This window comes from Sinohyriopsis cumingii, chromosome 10 (assembly GCF_028554795.1).
Source record: "Sinohyriopsis cumingii isolate HCF-2022 chromosome 10, ASM2855479v2, whole genome shotgun sequence".
In the NCBI taxonomy this organism is placed as follows: domain Eukaryota; kingdom Metazoa; phylum Mollusca; class Bivalvia; order Unionida; family Unionidae; genus Sinohyriopsis; species Sinohyriopsis cumingii.
The window spans coordinates 73752572-73776751 of record NC_142970.1 but is presented as its reverse complement, the minus strand read 5'-3'; the positions used below and the strand labels follow the sequence as shown (position 1 = coordinate 73776751).

General features: G+C 39.2%; 1 long non-coding RNA gene across 1 annotated transcript in view; it reads left to right on the top strand.

Moving 5' to 3' along the window:
- The window catches only part of LOC149790388 (uncharacterized), a 36412-nt gene extending 23558 nt beyond the window's left edge, over positions 1–12854 (top strand). The window contains exon 3 of the long non-coding RNA XR_016424049.1: positions 12785–12854. This is a non-coding gene — a long non-coding RNA (uncharacterized LOC149790388). The remainder of the gene's footprint in view (positions 1–12784) is intronic.
- The last annotated feature ends 11326 nt before the right edge of the window (positions 12855–24180 follow it).

Below are 24180 nucleotides of genomic sequence, written 5' to 3'. Positions count from 1 at the left end.
CGTTAACCATACCACCGAGGAGATAATTTCCGACGCGATGAAAAATTTAACACCCGACCATGACAGAGTCATGGATGATTCTGTCATGGATGATTCTGAGGTAGCGCGAATGCTTCGGTGATCTATTCAAAACCAATCGTGATTTGCCGTGGTCGTAGAAGCCTTATTTCGCCGTGAGAACGACTTATTAATGGGGAAAGTGTCATATTTTCTATATAATAATAATTATGACACTTTCCCCACCCATGATGAATCAACGATGACAGAGTCATGGCGGGAAAACCATCCATTGACCGACCACACATGAAATCGTAACATTGTAGTGTGTTCGTCCGTCGCGGTAACATCTCCCCCGGCGAATCCAACATCATCGATGGTCTCGTTGATCCACGCCGGATTGTCCACAAAATCAGATTTGGGCCACTCAGGATAATACAGCACGTAGTTGGATCGATCAGCGTGTTTAGTGTCATCGGATATCAATCGACCGCCGAATCCCTTGTAAATCAATTTGATTTTTTCAACGATGTTTTTTAGCGTCAATTTACCCCTTCGGAATCTCGTGTCCGGAAATATATCGCCGAAATGTTTCAACAGCGTGTTGTACTTGTCAAGTCGGTCTGGTTGCGCTAGCATTTCTGAGACGTTATTGATTAACCCGGCACGACTCACGGGAACACTCTTCACATCAAGTTGATCCGGAATCACATCGGGGAGACTCAACGCGCCAAGAACGTTTCTGATAATTTCGAGTTGTTGCCGGGGGTTGATTTTATCAGACCGACACGGCGTCGTTGCTACGGCGTTACCGTTATTATACTTGTCGACGAGAACGCGCTGATATCGTTGCAGCCGTGAAACATTTTTATTCAGATGCTCTATCCGGTATTTATCCAGTTTTCTTACGTCGGTCTGGAACACGTAGTTGAGATACGTCAGCGCCTTTTCATATGGCTGCAGCCGCTGTTCGGGGTCGTATTGGTAGTATTTATCACCGATTTCATCATCGCCGATTTCATCGCCACCGGTGTTGTCACTGGTAATTTCATTACCGACACCGGTAATTTCATTACCGACAGCGACTTCATCGCGGGTGATTTTATCACCAGTAATGAAATCACCCGTGACAGTATTTCCCGCTGCAGCAATTCTCTCTCCGACGGACGATTTTAAAAAATCATCTACGCGTGGATCACTATCGAGTACAGCGTCGCTGACTCGTTTCTGCCCTTGCTGTTTTTTTTTCTTCCATATTTCGTATTCATCTGGTAATTCCCATTCAACTGAATAACCGGTTCGTTTCATCATTTCAACGAGTCTGCACGTGAAATAACGTTTTGAATTATTCTCGTCGATAATCGCGCTAATAAACATGTAACCGTAGCCGGTATGTACGTCACAGCGATTTGGCGTTCTAAACAGCAACTCTGTCGACGATAAATCCCTTTCATGTGATTCGATTGCGGAAATAATATCATCGCGGGTCAGTGGAAGCTCTGTGCGACTCCGTTTTGTTGCTGAATAATGTATTTCCGAAATATTTCGGAAACGATGGATGGCTTGTTTGGTAGCCTCTACAGACCCTAATTCCTCGGAAAACACCGTCATGTACTTGAATCGCGGATCCACAATGGATATCCCGGCCTCGATGGTACAATTGTAGATCACCACGTCGATGTTTTCAAACGCCGCAGTGGTATCGGCGAAATCTCGTTGTTTTTCGGCCGGGTTAGTGTCCGCGTGATAGTACTTTACTCGGTATCCTAAGTGCTGTAACAATCTAGCGAGTTTCTCCACGGAATAATTTCCGCGTCGTTTGTTGTGCGTGAATACAACCGCGCGATTTCCTCGTCGTAACATGTCTAACAGTTTACTGTAGTTGTCTCGGTGAGATTGTTCCACAATAAATTTTTTACCATGATCGGGCCGATATTCGTTGATGATGAATTTCATGTCCGGGCGATTCAAGTATTTCTTAAATAATTCCAAGTCGTCATTGTTAGCGTCCGCGTCAAGTACAATTACCCGTGCCGCGGATGAAATCAGCCATGTCAGTGTTCCCCAAATTTGTTTACCGCGTCTTGATGAGACTATTTGTCGAAGAATTCCGTGCCACTCATCCAGCAATATAACATCGGGAATCCCCCCGACCCGTACAATTGATTCTACTTGTGAAATGACTTTACGAGGCTTTTTTGTATCGAATACAATGTCTCCATGGACACTCTCGTACGATTCGAGATTGTAGTCGATGGCGGTCTTTCTGGTAAAAGTCTTTCTGTACGATACGCACAACACAGACTGATCATCTCGTATTGATTTCCACGCTGACTCTGACTTGCCGAGTCCACAGTGGGATCCATCCATGTAGTCGTCGTTGAGAATGATTTTACACCCCCGGCCACCTTCATGAACGGGCGACTCGCGATAAGTATAATCGGGAGTCCTCTTGGGAAACTCTCCACTGTAGTCGTTGCGGCGATAATTGAAACCCCTTACATATCTTTCGTAGAGGGTTTTATCGTTATCACCGGCGATTTCATCACCATCACGCTGTATTATTATTCGCTGCGTGCTTCTGTAACAACCGATCACAAACTGATCAGAGTAAACACGCACAAATGCGTCAATGGCCTTTCCTTCAATGAATCCACCGATCTCATTGTACCCGTGACGTCGCTGACATATGTTGCAAAATGAGCCTGCAACTCGCCGTAGCGACACTATGTTGCCGAGCCGATTTGTAATCCCGGTTATTTGATCGGGTTGTCCGGACAACAACGTGGAAAATTGTCGAATTTGTTCAGCGGTGATTTCATCGGCGATTTCATCACCGGCGATTTCATTGCTGGTGATTTTATCACTGATTTCAGGTTTCAGTTGTTCGTAACACGGCTGAATAGAGACCGGACAAGATAGCAGCGTGCTGGTGAATCCAACAGGATAAATCAATCGCTTATCAACGCTATTTGGTCGCGCCGACCTGGTTCCGGACAATTTGATGCTATACAGCCCAGCTTGCGTATCAACATTCCATGTTGGTCTATCCGCGGCGATTTTCTTCAACAGCGATTGATGTTCCTCGAAATCTACCGGGATCGTTTTCAACATGATGTGATAACCGCCGCTGGTTTCAAAAACCAAAACATCGTTGACGGAGTCAACTAACTCATGGAAATACAACAACAACTCGGCCAGCGATGGCGTCTTGGAATCCACGTCGATGGTAGGATATCTGCACCGGTGTTTCGGAATGATTTCATTAACAGCGGAATATCCCCTAAATTCGCTTATGTCAGGATTATCCACGAACACGTGAAATCTCCCCATTTGTTGTATGATTACTCCACGAATTTGATAGTCTGCCACGGTGAGAAGATCAATTGCGGACTTTTTACTGGAAACACTCCAAGATAGACCTAAATGCCTTCGGTAGTATTCTCGCACGTCGTGATACGTTTCCGGGTGTGTAAAAAATTCATCCGGGGATTCTTCGTAGTAAGATGTTCCGCGCCCCAATTCGTCGATAAAGGTGTTATTGGAATAATGATTATCCATTATACTATATGCTTTTTAATATTTAATTGAATATTTAATAATGGTTAATAATAATGGTTAATCCGGCGCTTGCTGTCAATAAATGTAAATGGCTCCCCCAGGGATCAGGAGTCCCATGCGGAAAAAACTGCTACGGTCAGTTTTGCGGGGTGCATAACAGTAGATCAAAACAGGGGAGTAAGAACGGTCCTCAGCCCTGTCTCAGATGTGGAACGGGCGTCCGAGGAAAGATCCGAATTTGTATCAGCTGTGGAAGCCCTCAGTATCGGTCCGCGGTAGAATACTGCCAACGAAAGAATAAACCGATACCATCCCCGGAAGAATTCTTGAAATCACGATGGGGCGACCAGTCATTGGCAATGGTTCCTCCATCAATATTGACCTGCCATCATGACAGAGTCATGTGGTTGAAAAGTCAGACCCATGACAAAGTCATGGACAGAGTCATGGAAGGAAATATCCCGATAATGGGGAAAGTGTCATAATAATTATTATTATAGAAAATATGACAGTTTCCCCACTCATGACAGAGTCATGGAAGGAAATATCCCGATAATGGGGAAAGTGTCATAATAATTATTATTATAGAAAATATGACAGTTTCCCCACTCATGACAGAGTCATCAATGACAGAGTCATCAATGACAGAGTCATGGGGAAATGTCAATAGTAATTCATCAGCGGAAACTTGTCGGAGTAAAAAAATATAATTATTATTCTTGTTAATTCTGACTGTTTTTTGGTCATTTTTTACTGTTTTTTGGTCATTTTTCGACTGTTTTTGGTCATTTTTTTACTGTTTTTAGTCATTTTTTTACCATTTGTGAGGGCAAAAACCCAAGGAAATCATTTAGAGAAAATCGATGTTTTTCTGAAAAATCGAGAAAAAAACGACTATAGTTGGTAAAAAACGACCAAAAATCAAGAAAAAACCTGAAAAAATCAGGAAAAAACAGGATTTTTATCGAGGGCAAAAACCCAAGGAAATTTTGATAAATTCATTCTGGTTTTTAACAGGAATAAATTCCCATGGTCGACCCACCACCCCGCGATGACGGATTTATTACACCATGAAAATGACTCTATCATCGATGAAAGAACTGTCCTAGTTGTTATAAATAATAATTATGACATTTCCTTCATGACTGTCATGACAGAGTCATGGGTGATGACTGTAGGGTAATGATTTCACAAGTGAATTACCTATCGCGGCGATTGAATTACAAAAAAAAATATCGCGGCAATAATTACAATTATTTTTTTTCTCCGCGGTAGAAATATATCAGTTGTTTTTATTGTTATTGTTATAGCAAGGTCACTATTAATAGTAACTACTTAGGGGTCAATAACAATAACAATAAAAACAACTGATATATTTCTACCGCGGAGAAAAAAAATAATTGTAATTATTGCCGCGATATTTTTTTTTGTAATTCAATCGCCGCGATAGGTAATTCACTTGTGAAATCATTACCCTACAGTCATCACCCATGACTCTGTCATGACAGTCATGAAGGAAATGTCATAATTATTATTTATAACAACTAGGACAGTTCTTTCATCGATGATAGAGTCATTTTCATGGTGTAATAAATCCGTCATCGCGGGGTGGTGGGTCGACCATGGGAATTTATTCCTGTTAAAAACCAGAATGAATTTATCAAAATTTCCTTGGGTTTTTGCCCTCGATAAAAATCCTGTTTTTTCCTGATTTTTTCAGGTTTTTTCTTGATTTTTGGTCGTTTTTTACCAACTATAGTCGTTTTTTTCTCGATTTTTCAGAAAAACATCGATTTTCTCTAAATGATTTCCTTGGGTTTTTGCCCTCACAAATGGTAAAAAAATGACTAAAAACAGTAAAAAAATGACCAAAAACAGTCGAAAAATGACCAAAAAACAGTAAAAAATGACCAAAAAACAGTCAGAATTAACAAGAATAATAATTATATTTTTTTACTCCGACAAGTTTCCGCTGATGAATTACTATTGACATTTCCCCATGACTCTGTCATTGATGACTCTGTCATTGATGACTCTGTCATGAGTGGGGAAACTGTCATATTTTCTATAATAATAATTATTATGACACTTTCCCCATTATCGGGATATTTCCTTCCATGACTCTGTCATGAGTGGGGAAACTGTCATATTTTCTATAATAATAATTATTATGACACTTTCCCCATTATCGGGATATTTCCTTCCATGACTCTGTCCATGACTTTGTCATGGGTCTGACTTTTCAACCACATGACTCTGTCATGATGGCAGGTCAATATTGATGGAGGAACCATTGCCAATGACTGGTCGCCCCATCGTGATTTCAAGAATTCTTCCGGGGATGGTATCGGTTTATTCTTTCGTTGGCAGTATTCTACCGCGGACCGATACTGAGGGCTTCCACAGCTGATACAAATTCGGATCTTTCCTCGGACGCCCGTTCCACATCTGAGACAGGGCTGAGGACCGTTCTTACTCCCCTGTTTTGATCTACTGTTATGCACCCCGCAAAACTGACCGTAGCAGTTTTTTCCGCATGGGACTCCTGATCCCTGGGGGAGCCATTTACATTTATTGACAGCAAGCGCCGGATTAACCATTATTATTAACCATTATTAAATATTCAATTAAATATTAAAAAGCATATAGTATAATGGATAATCATTATTCCAATAACACCTTTATCGACGAATTGGGGCGCGGAACATCTTACTACGAAGAATCCCCGGATGAATTTTTTACACACCCGGAAACGTATCACGACGTGCGAGAATACTACCGAAGGCATTTAGGTCTATCTTGGAGTGTTTCCAGTAAAAAGTCCGCAATTGATCTTCTCACCGTGGCAGACTATCAAATTCGTGGAGTAATCATACAACAAATGGGGAGATTTCACGTGTTCGTGGATAATCCTGACATAAGCGAATTTAGGGGATATTCCGCTGTTAATGAAATCATTCCGAAACACCGGTGCAGATATCCTACCATCGACGTGGATTCCAAGACGCCATCGCTGGCCGAGTTGTTGTTGTATTTCCATGAGTTAGTTGACTCCGTCAACGATGTTTTGGTTTTTGAAACCAGCGGCGGTTATCACATCATGTTGAAAACGATCCCGGTAGATTTCGAGGAACATCAATCGCTGTTGAAGAAAGTCGCCGCGGATAGACCAACATGGAATGTTGATACGCAAGCTGGGCTGTATAGCATCAAATTGTCCGGAACCAGGTCGGCGCGACCAAATAGCGTTGATAAGCGATTGATTTATCCTGTTGGATTCACCAGCACGCTGCTATCTTGTCCGGTCTCTATTCAGCCGTGTTACGAACAACTGAAACCTGAAATCAGTGATAAAATCACCAGCAATGAAATCGCCGGTGATGAAATCGCCGATGAAATCACCGCTGAACAAATTCGACAATTTTCCACGTTGTTGTCCGGACAACCCGATCAAATAACCGGGATTACAAATCGGCTCGGCAACATAGTGTCGCTACGGCGAGTTGCAGGCTCATTTTGCAACATATGTCAGCGACGTCACGGGTACAATGAGATCGGTGGATTCATTGAAGGAAAGGCCATTGACGCATTTGTGCGTGTTTACTCTGATCAGTTTGTGATCGGTTGTTACAGAAGCACGCAGCGAATAATAATACAGCGTGATGGTGATGAAATCGCCGGTGATAACGATAAAACCCTCTACGAAAGATATGTAAGGGGTTTCAATTATCGCCGCAACGACTACAGTGGAGAGTTTCCCAAGAGGACTCCCGATTATACTTATCGCGAGTCGCCCGTTCATGAAGGTGGCCGGGGGTGTAAAATCATTCTCAACGACGACTACATGGATGGATCCCACTGTGGACTCGGCAAGTCAGAGTCAGCGTGGAAATCAATACGAGATGATCAGTCTGTGTTGTGCGTATCGTACAGAAAGACTTTTACCAGAAAGACCGCCATCGACTACAATCTCGAATCGTACGAGAGTGTCCATGGAGACATTGTATTCGATACAAAAAAGCCTCGTAAAGTCATTTCACAAGTAGAATCAATTGTACGGGTCGGGGGGATTCCCGATGTTATATTGCTGGATGAGTGGCACGGAATTCTTCGACAAATAGTCTCATCAAGACGCGGTAAACAAATTTGGGGAACACTGACATGGCTGATTTCATCCGCGGCACGGGTAATTGTACTTGACGCGGACGCTAACAATGACGACTTGGAATTATTTAAGAAATACTTGAATCGCCCGGACATGAAATTCATCATCAACGAATATCGGCCCGATCATGGTAAAAAATTTATTGTGGAACAATCTCACCGAGACAACTACAGTAAACTGTTAGACATGTTACGACGAGGAAATCGCGCGGTTGTATTCACGCACAACAAACGACGCGGAAATTATTCCGTGGAGAAACTCGCTAGATTGTTACAGCACTTAGGATACGAGTAAAGTACTATCACGCGGACACTAACCCGGCCGAAAAACAACGAGATTTCGCCGATACCACTGCGGCGTTTGAAAACATCGACGTGGTGATCTACAATTGTACCATCGAGGCCGGGATATCCATTGTGGATCCGCGATTCAAGTACATGACGGTGTTTTCCGAGGAATTAGGGTCTGTAGAGGCTACCAAACAAGCCATCCATCGTTTCCGAAATATTTCGGAAATACATTATTCAGCAACAAAACGGAGTCGCACAGAGCTTCCACTGACCCGCGATGATATTATTTCCGCAATCGAATCACATGAAAGGGATTTATCGTCGACAGAGTTGCTGTTTAGAACGCCAAATCGCTGTGACGTACATACCGGCTACGGTTACATGTTTATTAGCGCGATTATCGACGAGAATAATTCAAAACGTTATTTCACGTGCAGACTCGTTGAAATGATGAAACGAACCGGTTATTCAGTTGAATGGGAATTACCAGATGAATACGAAATATGGAAGAAAAAAAAACAGCAAGGGCAGAAACGAGTCAGCGACGCTGTACTCGATAGTGATCCACGCGTAGATGATTTTTTAAAAATCGTCCGTCGGAGAGAGAATTGCTGCAGCGGGAAATACTGTCACGGGTGATTTCATTACTGGTGATAAAATCACCCGCGATGAAGTCGCTGTCGGTAATGAAATTACCGGTGTCGGTAATGAAATTACCAGTGACAACACCGGTGGCGATGAAATCGGCGATGATGAAATCGGTGATAAATACTACCAATACGACCCCGAACAGCGGCTGCAGCCATATGAAAAGGCGCTGACGTATCTCAACTACGTGTTCCAGACCGACGTAAGAAAACTGGATAAATACCGGATAGAGCATCTGAATAAAAATGTTTCACGGCTGCAACGATATCAGCGCGTTCTCGTCGACAAGTATAATAACGGTAACGCCGTAGCAACGACGCCGTGTCGGTCTGATAAAATCAACCCCCGGCAACAACTCGAAATTATCAGAAACGTTCTTGGCGCGTTGAGTCTCCCCGATGTGATTCCGGATCAACTTGATGTGAAGAGTGTTCCCGTGAGTCGTGCCGGGTTAATCAATAACGTCTCAGAAATGTTAGCGCAACCAGACCGACTTGACAAGTACAACACGCTGTTGAAACATTTCGGCGATATATTTCCGGACACGAGATTCCGAAGGGGTAAATTGACGCTAAAAAACATCGTTGAAAAAATCAAATTGATTTACAAGGGATTCGGCGGTCGATTGATATCCGATGACACTAAACACGCTGATCGATCCAACTACGTGCTGTATTATCCTGAGTGGCCCAAATCTGATTTTGTGGACAATCCGGCGTGGATCAACGAGACCATCGATGATGTTGGATTCGCCGGGGGAGATGTTACCGCGACGGACGAACACACTACAATGTTACGATTTCATGTGTGGTCGGTCAATGGATGGTTTTCCCGCCATGACTCTGTCATCGTTGATTCATCATGGGTGGGGAAAGTGTCATAATTATTATTATATAGAAAATATGACACTTTCCCCATTAATAAGTCGTTCTCACGGCGAAATAAGGCTTCTACGACCACGGCAAATCACGATTGGTTTTGAATAGATCACCGAAGCATTCGCGCTACCTCAGAATCATCCATGACAGAATCATCCATGACTCTGTCATGGGTCGGGTGTTAAATTTTTCATCGCGTCGGAAATTATCTCCTCGGTGGTATGGTTAACGCCGATATATTTCTGGTATACTATTAATCGCGTTATCGAATAAAGTATCAATGTCATCAAACCAAACCCGCTTTTCCGCGCCAATATCACCGCGCAACATGATCCACCATCCATCTCGGGTCCAAAAAGAGGGTTTTTGAACCGCGTCCGGTCTGAGGCCAAACCATTTACACGTGTCCGCGATGGAATCAAATTCGATGATCTTTTTCCTGTTGATATTTAAACAGATAGTATTGACTCTATTATCCTTGTAAAATTGATTCACCGGAGGGGAAATTTTTCTGGTTTTGTTGTACCGAAATAATGGTAACTTCGGTGGTGCAGCAGGTGCTGGTTTAAGTCGCCCCGAGGCAACATCGTTAACAAATTGACTAGCTTGTCTGGAACAGTTTTCGGCGCAATTGTTCATCCAGGTTCGTCCAAACATTATTATCTGATATCATTTTAATATTTAATTAAATAACGGCTTTAATTATAATGTCACTGTTGGAATATCACCCGGTGAAATTCGACAGCGTCATCAGCGACTATAAAAAATCCTGCCCGAAAACGCCGATCAGTGTAAAATTTAAAAACGGAAAGTATCATGCAGTTCAGAAATTCCCCAGCGGGGATAAATACGATTGTATGGTATTTGAAAGCCGTTCAGCGAAAGCTCGGTTGTGTCTCCGCGACAAATATTACCAACGAGAATATGAAAAAATGTTTCCAAACCACGATGTCAAACGACTTGGCACAGTATGGGTAATTACCGAACGAAAAGCCTAGTCGCTATTTTGAAGCACCTTGTCCATGCGGTTCACAAACCTAATATCGCTGCGAGATACCACACCGGGAATTTCGTTGATCGTAAATTTATTCTCACGAGGTCTGTCCGCACGAGATTTATTCTCGGGAGATTTCTCGGGGGATTTATTCTTTTTTCTGTCCGGCTCCATAATAAAATCATCCACGATGGTGTCCATGACGGAGTTATGGGGGGAGACTGCGGTCATTTCGGTGATTCGTTGAATCAGTAGCGCATTATCGTGTTGCGCTTCATTCAATTCCTTTCGAACATTTCCGAGTTCATGTTGAAGCCCACTAACGGTGCGTCGCATATCATCATGTCGCCGCTGCGCATCATCGTATCGCCGTTGCACATCATCATGTCGCCGTTGCATATCATCGTGACGCCGTTGCAAGTCATCATAACGCTGTTGCAAATAATCATAACGCCGTTGTACTCGATTATAATCGGCCGTGCTTGACGCGTGTTTGAGTTGTCGTTGCAATGATTTATTCTCGTTAATTAGGTTATTCAGCCGCCATTGCAAGTCTTGAATGGTCTGTTTATCCACGATGGCGTCCATGGATGAATTTGCATCACTGGGTGTATCAACAATCTGGTTTATTTCATCGTCGATACTGAGGTCTATCATTCTGATATCGTTGTCGACTCTGTCATTGATGACTCTGTCATCCATGATTTTATCATGGGGTTCATTTTTCCATATTTTGTATATCCGCTGGTAACTGATTTTGTATCGATCTGCTATTTCCGATATTGGTGTTTTCCCACGGAGTCTTATTATTTCATTGGTATCCTCGTCGGTTAATATCCGCCGATGTGGCATTATTTAATAAAAAAATTTTTTATTTTGCAACAACAACAACAACAACAATGACCCATGATTTTATCACCATGACAAGTCATGGATGACAGAGTCATCAATGACAGAGTCATCGAGGAAATGTCAGCCCCAGATAGTGGGGAAAGTGTCATAATTATTATTATTATAGGAAATATGACACTTTCCCCATCAATGACAGAGTTAGTCAGAGTCATCGAGGAAATGTCACACATGAATTCATACAAATCAGGCAAATAGTCAAGAGCAGAGGGGGCGATGACATCGACGCGGTCGTCGATGTGCTTACCGGACGCTGACGACGCTGGGGATCGGCGCGCAGAAGGTGTTAATTAAACCAAATGACGACGCGACGATCCCCCCAACGACGTCGTCGTTTTTTTTTTACCAGGCGCTGACGACACTAGATCGTTGAGTGCAGAAAGTAATAATTAAGCAAAATAACGATTGGACAAAATGTCCGATTCGCCCCCTCTGCTGCTCCACGAACTATTCCCCATGTTAAATTCCCATTGTCCCTAGGGTACAAACTTTTTTCTCTAATGTTAAATTTTCCATAGTCCCCAGGGTACAACTCTCATGTTTTTAATGGTAAGTCCCATTGTCCCTAGGGTATCCCCATTCACTACTTATGTCTTCTCGAGAAAGTGTGTGTGTGTGTGTGTGTGTGTGTAAAATGCGAGAAACTGGGATATCAATGTGAATACACACCAACAGACCGGGGACACACCTCGAAACGGGGACGTCCCCGTTTTGTAATGTCGGCTTAAATGGAATGCCAAGACCTTACTTAAAGATACAAACCTTACAATAAGCGTATTTGACCTGACTGGATTCGCTTGTATCGAGTCATTTAAGTTTTCCGAAAATATGCATCCGATTTGTTAAGTCTGGTTTGGCAAATATTTTTCAGAAAAAATGTGGGTACCGATAGTTTTATTACGGTATATGCTTGATGTAAAATACTATTATTGTTAACAGTAAGTGAAGCAATTATATCATATCGTTCGCAGAAACAAGTTTGGTTACCACCGCTAAAGAAATATTATGATGATGAAAATCATGATGATCAGCAATGTTACGATGTGCTTAAAGATTTTAATGAAAACGCAAAATTGTTGGACGATGATGGCAATGATATTATTGTCTTTATCACCGATATTGATGAAGCCCCATCTGTAGATGACCTCGATGGATTTATTAATAATCTCGCAGCATACGATGATGTAATGCTGGACAAGCAATAAAATCCAGCCGGGATATTTTTGTGTCTGAATGTTAGTGGCTTTCGGGGTAAAGCAAGAAATTTCCATATTTGTTTAGTGTTTAATTATACGCTTGTGATTACCTCCTTTGACATAACAAGATTTTCTCTTTCTCAAAGGTGAGACGTGCTGCAAAAGAGCAAATTTTCACACTAGCCTAGAAAATTGCAGAAGACGCTATTCTGGTTCTCTCTCCCAAAGAATGTGCTTTTGAAAAGAGTTGCTAATAGAATATATGTGAAACAGGAAGAGTCAATAGTCTTCGCAAATAAAAATATTCATCCATCATTTATGAAATCGTCATTACTTAATTAAGACATTACTTAATTAAGGCATTACCATGACAAAGTTGCCATGCACAAACCACTGGTGGGTGAAACTAACTCGTATTCAGTCTTTATTTTTATAAAAAGATAGTATTGATTCGCTTTACTTCCAATGTTTACTTACACAGTTATTATTTGCCTTCTTTGTTCATTTTACATAGAACATGTAGTAGCGTATCGCAATTATTTTCATGATCACTTGACGTACGATTGTGACATATTGCACAATGATTCTCTACTGCGCATTCTTTATGGACATTTCACAGTAAAACAAGGATTTGATATTTACCTATTAGCTACTTTTATTTGATATGATACTAGTAATTGGTAATTGATAGATAAATGGTCCTTTTTGGGTCGGGACTTTTCGAACCGGACCTTTTAAGTACTAGTCCTTTTTGGTCGCGGGCTTTTTTGCTACCTGTCCGTTTTGACCCCGATTCCTGGGAACCAATTCAAGAGTAATTTCCCTTTATTAACAACTGTACCAAGAACAACAAGAACACATGATCTAATAAATATGGTACCCCTGTCTCTTGAAGTAAAGTGAAATGACAATGTTTTTTGTGCACCAAGTACTGTAATGTAAACTGATTTTTCTTGGTTCCTCCGTTTACAGAGAAAATTTGTTTGCAAAATATTAAGCCTCATTTTGGAACTATCATTGTTCATGTTAAATTTTCCATTAGTAACAACAAATTGATTTCTTTTAATAAATAAAACACCATCAGTGACCCATTCTCTCTCTCTCTCTCTCTCTCTCTCTCTCTCTCTCTCATTTAGATACATCCTCGATAGGAATTAAATGATCGCACGAGCTACCGCACCTTACAGACCGTATTGTGTCTGCACAAAATTCAGGTTAATTAAGGGACCTCTTGGAATCTTCAATTAATATGAGTAAACTCTGACAACGAACAAACAACTCCTAGTACAATGGACATAATTATATTTTGTATTGCAGGCTTCTTTCCACCATCCTCACCTCGAACTGACCCCACTGGTTTCAAAATGTTTTTAAAAAATGTATAAGTATTGCATACAGATCTCAGAAGAAATGTCAAAGTGCAGGATCCCTATAGGCCTATGCAAATTCAAGACTGGGCTTCTTTTTTTTTAAATCATGTACCCGTAATATGCTGCGTACGAGCATTTACATCAGCCATCATACCATTCTCACCACGTGGGTTCGAGTCTCGGATTCAGCCAATGTGTGTATGTGAGAAAACTTGCCAGTAGATTCTCGTGGGTCGGTGGTTCTTTCAGGGGTTTTCCCGGGTTTTTCCTCCACCATTAATACTGGCCGCCATGTATAGCCTATCGTGCGCTGAAAAATGGCGTTAAACCCTACAACAACAACAACCATTCTCGCCAGAAACAAAAACAATAAAAGGCATTATCTAGCAATAGTCAAAATCATTCCTAAGTTATTTCAAATTCTGCGTCCATTATATATCACGCAGCTCTTATACTCTGTCATGTAGTACCTGCTATAACAGGTATGTAATACCGCTCGAATTATTGCATCCGTACCGTAAACCAGCCTCTAGATTCGTGTTTCTATACAGCAAAATAATACATGTAGTCTAGTCTGTAAATGTACAGAAATCAAGGAATATTATGACGTTCTTTTGTTTCATGTTCCTTCAAAGATATATAGACATGTGCTATGAAGTACCGTATGAATTTTAGCACCCGTATCAACAGCTAACTTATGCATCTGTGTTTGTATGTACCTAGGTAAAATATAGCCCTATTGGGCTTCCTTCATATCAAACTACCGTTACAATTTTAGCATGCTTACTCAGAACATACTTGTATATTTCTCTGTGTAAATGCCTGAGTAACATATATTGGGTTTCCTTCATATTTGCAGACGACAGAATTATCCATATAGAATATGGACATTCACACCATGAATGATAAAATTCCCTCTGGGAACCAAAACAACATCACATATGATTTATCATACTATAGTTAGGATATTGAAATTATGTGAACTGTATAAATCAAAAAATTTCATACCGTTCTTTACATGTATAACTTACATGAAAGATTTCTGATCCTGTGCTGTTAAGTACCGTATCAAGTTTTGCATCATTGCTCAGAACCAACTTATACATATGTGTTTATAAATGCTTGTGTCATATATAGTTGGTCTCTCAGACGTCACATTATCTCCATGTATATCATTTAACATCTCTTGTTCCTTAGAGAACCGCTCTGGTGGCCTAGTGGTTAGAGCGTCAGCCTCGGATGTGGACATTCGTGGATTCGATCCTCGGCTGAGTCATACCAAAAATGGTACTAACAGCTGCCTCGCATAGCGCTCAATATTAAGAGGTCAGTTTTAGAACTGGTCGATCTGGTGTCAGGATAATGTGACTGGGTGGGACATCATGCTACATGTCTGAGGCATGATGCCCCAGTGCTAGACATCACTATAAACTGTCACACTGCAGACATCGTAGCGATATGACTGAAAAAATGTTAAAGCTACGTTTAAAAATCGAACCACACACACACACACTTGGATCCTTAGATATTGCAATTTAGCAGCTTTATGTATGGTGCATACACTCCTTTCTTTGAAGCTATGCATCTGTGTTCAGAACCACGACCTTCTTACCACTGCCTGTCACAGCACAAGTTGATACCAAATAGACATCAGTATAACTATTTTGACAATAACCATGTGATACTAACCATCGATACATTAAAGGACTATCCCTTATTTTAGACAAAGATCGTATGACGAGAGTATATACTGTAATAATCGACCAAAGTCTGTTCATTTCTGCAAGTTCCCTTATAACATCTGTGCCTAGAACCATCATTTCCTGGTAAAAGACAGTTACACAAAATGAGGGTTCCGGTACTCATACATCTTTCAGAACAAATGACGTAATGAATACAGATACCGCATAAAAATTCACGCCCTGTTCCCAATCGTGTACCGATAACATGTATAATACGAACATTTACTTCCTCGATGACAAAATCCCCGCTGGGAACCTAAACAAATTCATATATGAAATACCATGCTCTAGATAACATCTTTAAAAGGATATTTGAAAATCGGTGTGCTGTATAAATCAACAAATTTCATACTGTTCTTGCTTTTTATGTTGTTTCAGTTACGTCAAAGATTCATGCACATGAACTATTTAGTGCCGTATCAATTTTTGCATCCGTGCTGAGAACCAATTTAAATGTTGAACTTTGTAACTGCCTTAGTCCTATATATCTGGTTTCTTATACATCCATAGACATCACAATTTCTCCATGTATATCATGTAACATCTCTTGATCCTTAGGTATTGCAATTTAGCGGCTTTATTCTTAAATTCTGTCCAGAAAAAGATTCATCCTTTGGAAATTCATGTCTGACATTGGTATTGAATTAATCCACTACTGTCCTGATACACACACACACACGCACACACGCACACACACACACACACACGCACACACACACACACACACACACACACACACACACACATATATATATATATATATATATATATATATATATATATATATATATATATATATATATATATATATATATAGAGAGAGAGAGAGAGAGAGAGAGAGAGAGAGAGAGAGAGAGAGAGAGATAGTCAGTCCAAAAATTTTATGTATCTTTTTAGTTTGAAATGGACTTAACCGTTATGGTTGAAATATCAATACTTGAAGGTGGCGAAGGACAATAGGTACGAATTGGCAGGAAATTTATAGCACTGAAATAAATACAAACCCAAGGACGTGAAAGAGGTTTGGTTTGGAGATGATATTGAAATAGAATATACGTTTTTTGGGGTTATGTTTGTGCTCGTTATGTGTTAATTTGGAATAGACATGAATGATAAAATTCAGCGTCCACTCCCGCAATCAGGCACATCAAAAATTTAAAGCAGAATATTTTTCTTTTCCTGATGTAATTTTGTTTCAATTTTGATTTATACCAAGACGAGGCTAATAGAGAATGGGTATTATTGTTACCTAAAAGAATACAAACCATGAATGGAAGCTATTACTGATGATATCAAGTGTTCAAGTTTCAGGAAATAGAGCACTTCATAGTCGTATGACAAAAGAAATTCGTAAACTAGGGATGGGAAGTGCTGTATAGAAGACCGAAAAAGAAGAAAATAAATCAAGAGGATAGAGACATAAAGAACAAGGGTAAGATGATCGATGGAGCCAAAGACGAAACAAGTGTAACAACCATCATTTAAAATGCATTTATGTCTTGTTATTGTTATATGTTTAGGCTCGAATAAACAGTAACACAAGAAAGAGTGAAAACAACAAGCTTTGTAAAATATATAATTTATTTCCCTGGAAAGTTTCTATAACAATTAAAAAATATAAACTTCCGGTTTTAAGAATCAAATCCAAAAATAATGGAGTCACGAATGCTGAAATTTCCTATGCTCTTTCCGTTAGTGGAATTTTGCCAAAATCCTTAAAGAAGCTCGAATTTGGTAACATATTCGGCATTGCCGATCTTATCAATACAGTCATCGATTCTTGGTAATGGAAATGAATCTGTTTTGTCACACTATTTACCTTCCTATAATCAGCACATATACGGAAAGTTTTATCTGGTTTTAGAACAAGTATGCATGGTGAACTCGAGTCACTTTTAAAATCATTCTCCAGCACATATTGAATTTTTTTTCAGGTATTCCTGTTTGAGACAGTTCATCCTGTACGGGTGTTGTTTCACAGATTTGGAATTTACTATTTCAGAATCATTGAAAATTTTGTTGGTTCTTGAAGGAACATCTGGAAATAAGTGCTCATATTCAAATAATAACTGTTTAAGTTCTTTTCTTTCTTTCTCTTGCAAATGTGAAAGTTTCTGGTCCAGATCTTTCATAATTTCTTAATTCTGAAGATTTGTCACTCCAATATTAGTAGAATCCAATGAGCCTTGATCAGACTGGACAGACTTGGGAAGTCCAAATTGAGTAAAATGCTTTATCCAAGCCTTTACCATTGTTTGAGATTTTATATTCCTCAAGGGAATTGCCTCTAGAGACCTTGTTGACGCACACATAATAGTCAACAGGTATTGGTTACCTGACTTGTTCTTAGGTAAGGGACCAACACAATCTACCATAATTCTACTAAATGGTTCGTCAAAGGCTGGAATAGGTTGTAGACGAGTCTTGGGAATGTTTTGATTGGGTTTTCCTACCATTTGACAAGTATGACAAGATCTTCTGTATTTACCAACAACACTTTTGATTTTTGGCCAGTAGAAGTGAGTTAAGATCTTTTGATATGTTTTATTGATCCCTAAAGGACCAGTCGATGGAGTTTCATGGGCCAGACTAAGTATTTACTGTCTGTAAGGTTTTGGAACTACAATGTGAAAGTTCACTGACCATTCGTCATCAGCAGGTACCTCGAGAGGTCTCCATTTTCTCATAAGAATTCCATTTTTAGTGAAATAACAGACAGGAAATTCAGTAGTTTCAGTTTCACTAATGGCCTTTTGAAACAAACAGGAGTTCTCAGGATCTTTTACCTGTTCGACAACAAGTGATTGTCTTTTATCACCCTGATTAGAATAAAGAGAATGAGTAGTTAATAGAGGATCATTATGATCAATACATTCTGATTGGTCCAAACAAAGAGTGAGAGTGACCTCATCAAAAGCCTGCCCAATATATGTGTCAGCTAAAGGAATACTGTCCTTATCAACATCATTCTCAAGAGCTTTATTTGCCATAGCTCTGGTAATTGCACAAGCTGGAAATATATCAGGAAATTCTTTTTCAATTGGATCTACTTTCTGATCCAAGCAAGGCTTATCAATTACAAGTGGATTAATCACAACCTTGTCTCCAGCTAGGTCGTTGCCTAGTAATAAATGATTACCCTCAACGGGTAAAACATAGACTGTTCCGACTGAAACGGGTCATGAGACTAAGTCTGATGATAAATTTAAACATGGGAGAGGAACATTAACAAAGCTGCACTCTACTCCCTGAATAAGAACACTCTCATTAGTATAAGACTTCTCAGAAAAAGGCAAAGTACCAAACAATAAAAGACTATGAGAAGCTCCTGTGTCCCTTAAAATATCAATAGGGATAGGATTGGCCGAACCACCCAATAGTGATATAGAACCCTTCGATATGAATGGTTCATAATTCTCCATAATAAAATCAGACTGGGGTTTATTAGACCCAACGAATGTATTGCTTTCAATACATGACCGTGACCTTGACCTCTTAGAAATAAGAGTATTTGAAATAGGTCTGTCTTGATTCTGATGTCACTATGGACACAGTTTTTGAACTCTTCAAGTAATACAAGTTGTTTGAGACTTTCATAATCTCGTTCAGCTTTCTTGGCTAAGCACCATCTATCAAACAACTGCTCCTTAACTCTAGCAAATTTGACATGAGTTTATCCAGCTTCATTTCGATAATTTCTGAATTTTTGCCGATAAGTTTCAGGGACTAGCTCATAACCCCTTAGGGTGTATTCTCTAACCACACCATAGTCACCACTTTGGTGACCTGACAGTGAATTGTAAATATCACTAGCCTTACCATTGAGTACACATTCTAATAACTGAGTCCAATGCTCCCTTGGCCATTTCAAATTTTCAGCAACTTTTCATAAACGAGTAAAATATTTGTCTACTTTTTTTCTCTGAAAGGGGGCATTAATCTAATATTCTTTGCAAGATCAAAACTTAAATTTGGATTTGAAGTATGAATGTGCTTTTCACTTGCCAGTTCCATTTCTTTCATTTTACATTGATATTCCCTCTCCTTCTCTCTTTCTTCAATATCTATTTGTATTTCTTGTAACAGTATTTGCATCTGTTTTTCTTGTAACTGCGTTGCATCTGTTTTTATTTCTCTCTTCCTTCCGTTTTTATATGCATTTGTTCATTTTGTAACTTCATTTGTGTTTCTCTCTTTTTTTTCTTCCGCTTGTAAATGCATCTGTTTTTCTTTCTCTCTTTCCTGTCTTTCTCTCTCCTCTTTCTCAAATTTTAACTTTATTTGTTCTTTTTGTAACAACATCTGTTCTTTTTCTTTCTCCAATTTCATTTGTTCTTTATCTTTTTCCAGTTGCAACTGCATTTACATTTGTTTTTCTTCTTTATCTTTCTGAAGTTCCAGCTTCCTCAACTCCAGTTCCATCTTGCATTTTAATTCTAATTCCTTTACTTTTATGCCACAGTCTGATTCAGGCTTGTTCATCGAAACCAAATAACTTTTATTAAAAACATTCTTTTCTACCAAACAGTGAACCAAAATATTTCTTATTTCCTGTTTCGTTAAGGAAGCCTTTATCTCAAAAAGATCGTATTTTCTGGCAAGTTGGATCAATTCATCTTTTTTTAAAAAAAGGTCTACTTGTTCCTGGGTAGGATCTGGAAGAAAGATTTCCACTTTTGATGACATTTTAGAAAAAGTTTGCCGATTTCACTAAAACTTTCAAAAAAATAGATGAATTCAAATTTCGAAAAACAAAGTTTTCTGAAATATTCTAGCCAGAATTCAGAAGTATGATTAGGACGAGCTACCCAATTCTTGTGTTTCGCGTTTAGGTTCAAATACACAGTAACACAAGAATGAGTGAAAACAACAAGTTTTGAAAAATATAATTTATTTCCCTTGAAAAATTCTATAAAAATGAACGAAAATATGAATTTACGGTTTTTAGAACCAAATCTAAAAATAATCCAAGAATAATCCACGAATAAAATTGTATAAGACCTAATAACAAAATGTTCTACTGATTTCAAGTTCGAATTCCGACGAAGAATCCAGGATGGACGACGATGACTTATGCTGTTACCTGTAGTGCTGATGTATACAGTTCCTTGTAGAAACAAGAACTATCACACTGGTTTTGGAAATCTGAATATATTTCTTATAAGAGCTGTCTTTGTTCAGGAATTTCACATGAGCACACGTATTTTCCAGGAAAAAAGAACTAACCCTTTTGAATTCAAGTAATTTGAAATAACTCCAAAGGACACAACACTTTCATTGTAAAGAAAAGTCCAACTGTGTTTTCTTCTCTAATACGATGGTTTAAAACTTGAATTTACGCCCCGGATAAGGGTCACATGGCCATATTTACATATTGAAAAAGTCACGTAGCCCCTGTATGTCCTAGATAAAACCCACTCATTTTACTCTGAGAAATAAAATAAAAAATTGTTTACATCTTAAACAACGTAGTCCCATCAAGACCTCGGCAACAACCAGTTATTTTAAAATTAAAATAAAATTGATTTACGTGGTTGCCACTAATTTTGAATCAAGGTCAGGATCTAGGTCAACACCTGGTGCTTACTAAAATGATTAAAGTATTAAGTTCCTAACAAACAGAACTACTTTATTTTGACATATAATGAAAGTTTTAAATAAGTAAATGATTTTAAAATCAATTAGAAACAATTAAATCAGATATAATAAAATTAAATATACATAACATTATGTTGAACATTATTTAAAATGATATAAATTACAATTGTTGGTCACATATGCTGCTTCGTTTGCATCTTGTACAGGAACTCGTCACGATAACACAAGACACGTATCAACCAAGTTGGTCTTAGTAAAGTTTTAGCAGAAAAAAGTGCCGCCAAGAACTGCATATGAGTACATTCAAATTGCGAACCAGGAGTTGTGCAGATGATATTAGAGCATGTGAGTTGAAATTTTTAAGCCCAAACTGGTCACAACATAATAGAACTCAACAAATCAAGTATTTTAAGCCCAACTGGCAATCCTTTATCATAACATTAGTTATAAGACTAACTAAAATGCAAAACGGATTTCCGGATGGGTGTCAAGAGTTCATTCATCTGGAAAAAATAGTAGTTTGTTGCTAGTTGGCACATGACAAATATCACGTATGGTATGACTCGGCTGGGGTTCGAACCCACGACCTCCCGCATCCAAGGCGGACGCTATTAAAATTATCCCACCGGAGCAGTCACTAATATGAAGAAAGACCTGCGTACTGCAGTGGATCCACATAATGCTCTGTAAGAGTTTAACATGTAAACATGATCAAGCGATTTTCCTTAACAACATAGTAAATATGAAAATTGACTAACGCTGATATGTTGTGTTAGCAAATATAGGTTTCCAATGGAATCACACCAGCTATTAATTACGTTTTAGGATTCGTCAGTGTTTCCTATAAATGCCACCTTTAGCAACGTTGATGAAGTTATAATTTAAAACATAAATATAAGAGATAATAAGAAGCAAATGCGTGAAGATGAGATCATGCCATGCCTACTTCATACCAAGTGTAACTTTTTCTATACTTTATTAATTTTCACAAGTAGATATATACGCATTTGGTTAATCCATATTTTCAGTGACAGCTTCAGCTTTTGATACACCTGCAACTGCTTGAAAGCAGGAAGTCAAGACTGACCGGCCTATTTTGTAAAAACTCAAACAGGCGCAACTAAATAAAATAATGATAGTTTTCTTAGGGGCTAAACATGCTTATGTAGTTAGTAAAAAAAGATAGCCCTGGTGGCAGTATTGATGGTCAATCAGCAATGAAGAAAACTAAGGGCAATTGTCTTCGTCATTTGGAGAAAGCAAGAGATCTGGGTGAAAATAATTTCTTATCAAAGTATTTATTGTTTGAAAGAATTTTGTTAAAAATTTTGATATGTTATTGGAATGGACATATACCAGTTTCAGCAGTTCTCACGAGCAAAACCTGAATTGCATACAAAAACGTGTGCGTTTTTTATTACAGTGCCGACTAATTTTGGTTGACTGCCGATTTGTAACTTCAAGAAGGCCATTAGATCCTAAAGTGCTGGCACTAAATAAAGATAAATGCCTTGATGTTCACTTTTGTAGATTTGCAAAAATGTACCTTTGTACGATTTATTTTTTAAATTTTGCCGTCGTGTATCGTCCATACTTTTGGTCAAAAATTCATCCAGTTAATGTGTCGCTTTCTTTTTTGTCGCAGATGTGCTGATTATAACGCCGAGTATGTCTTGTACAAAGAGGCCGAATTGCATAGACAAATGTGTGAGTTTTATTACAAGCTAGACTAATTCGGGTGACTTCGGCAAGGATCTTAGATCCTAATGCACTGGCACTAAATAAAGATAAATGCCTTGATGTTCATTTTTGTACATTTGAAAAATATACCTTTATAGCATATTTTTCAATTTTGCATTCTTATATCGTACATAATTTTTGTCAAAATTCATCCAGTTAATATGTCGCTTTCATTTTTGTCGCAGCTGTGCTGCTCATCATGCCGTGTATGTCTCGCACAAAGAGGCCGTTGTCTTCCTGTTGATGGTCATGAATAATGTGTCATATGAACAGGCAAATTCTATTTGTCTTCAGTCAGAGATAAACAGGGATAGAAAGAAGCGAATTTAAAATCACAAGCAGCCACCGAATCCAATCAAAATTAAGTTGTTCAAAGTTGAACACAGTTCCTACGTGATCGAGACAAGGGGAGCACACAACTTGAATGGACTGATAAATAAGCCATTTTCCACTGCGGCCCGTATTTGCACAAATAACTTTCAGTCAAACACACCTGTAATGGCTTCGATCCTGTACAGACTCATAACTTCGATCTTAAACTTAAAATGTATCCTTTTTAGGTTAATTGCCAACACAATTTTCCGCCGATGTACAACGCACCACGCTATTGGTTAGGTGGCATTTACATACTAAGGGAGGCAACATAGAAATCCAATAGATGTCGCAAGGACAAAGCGCCAATATAGCTGTTCGATTAACCATGGTGTAGATAGGGTTATCAGAACCTTGGCTAGAGAAGATGTACAGGTTGAAGCGAAATGATGCAAATGATTACTAAAATATTTATAGTATGGGGAAGACGAAAAGCAGTACTAGCAATAATAGCAGTGGTGGTAGTGATGGTAGTATAGTTGGAAGTAGCAGTAGCAGTGGTAGTAGAAGTAACAGTACAATATCAGTAGCAACAGCAGCTATAGTAGTAGTAGTAGTACTACTCATCAACAGTAGTAGTCGATGATAGTGACCAAGATCATGATCGTGGTGGTGATGGTGGTGGGTAATGGTGGCGATGACAATAATAAAGCTGATAAAAGTTGTTGATACAACGTCGATTTAAAGCGCGGTCTCAAAACAGGTCTCTTATTATCATAC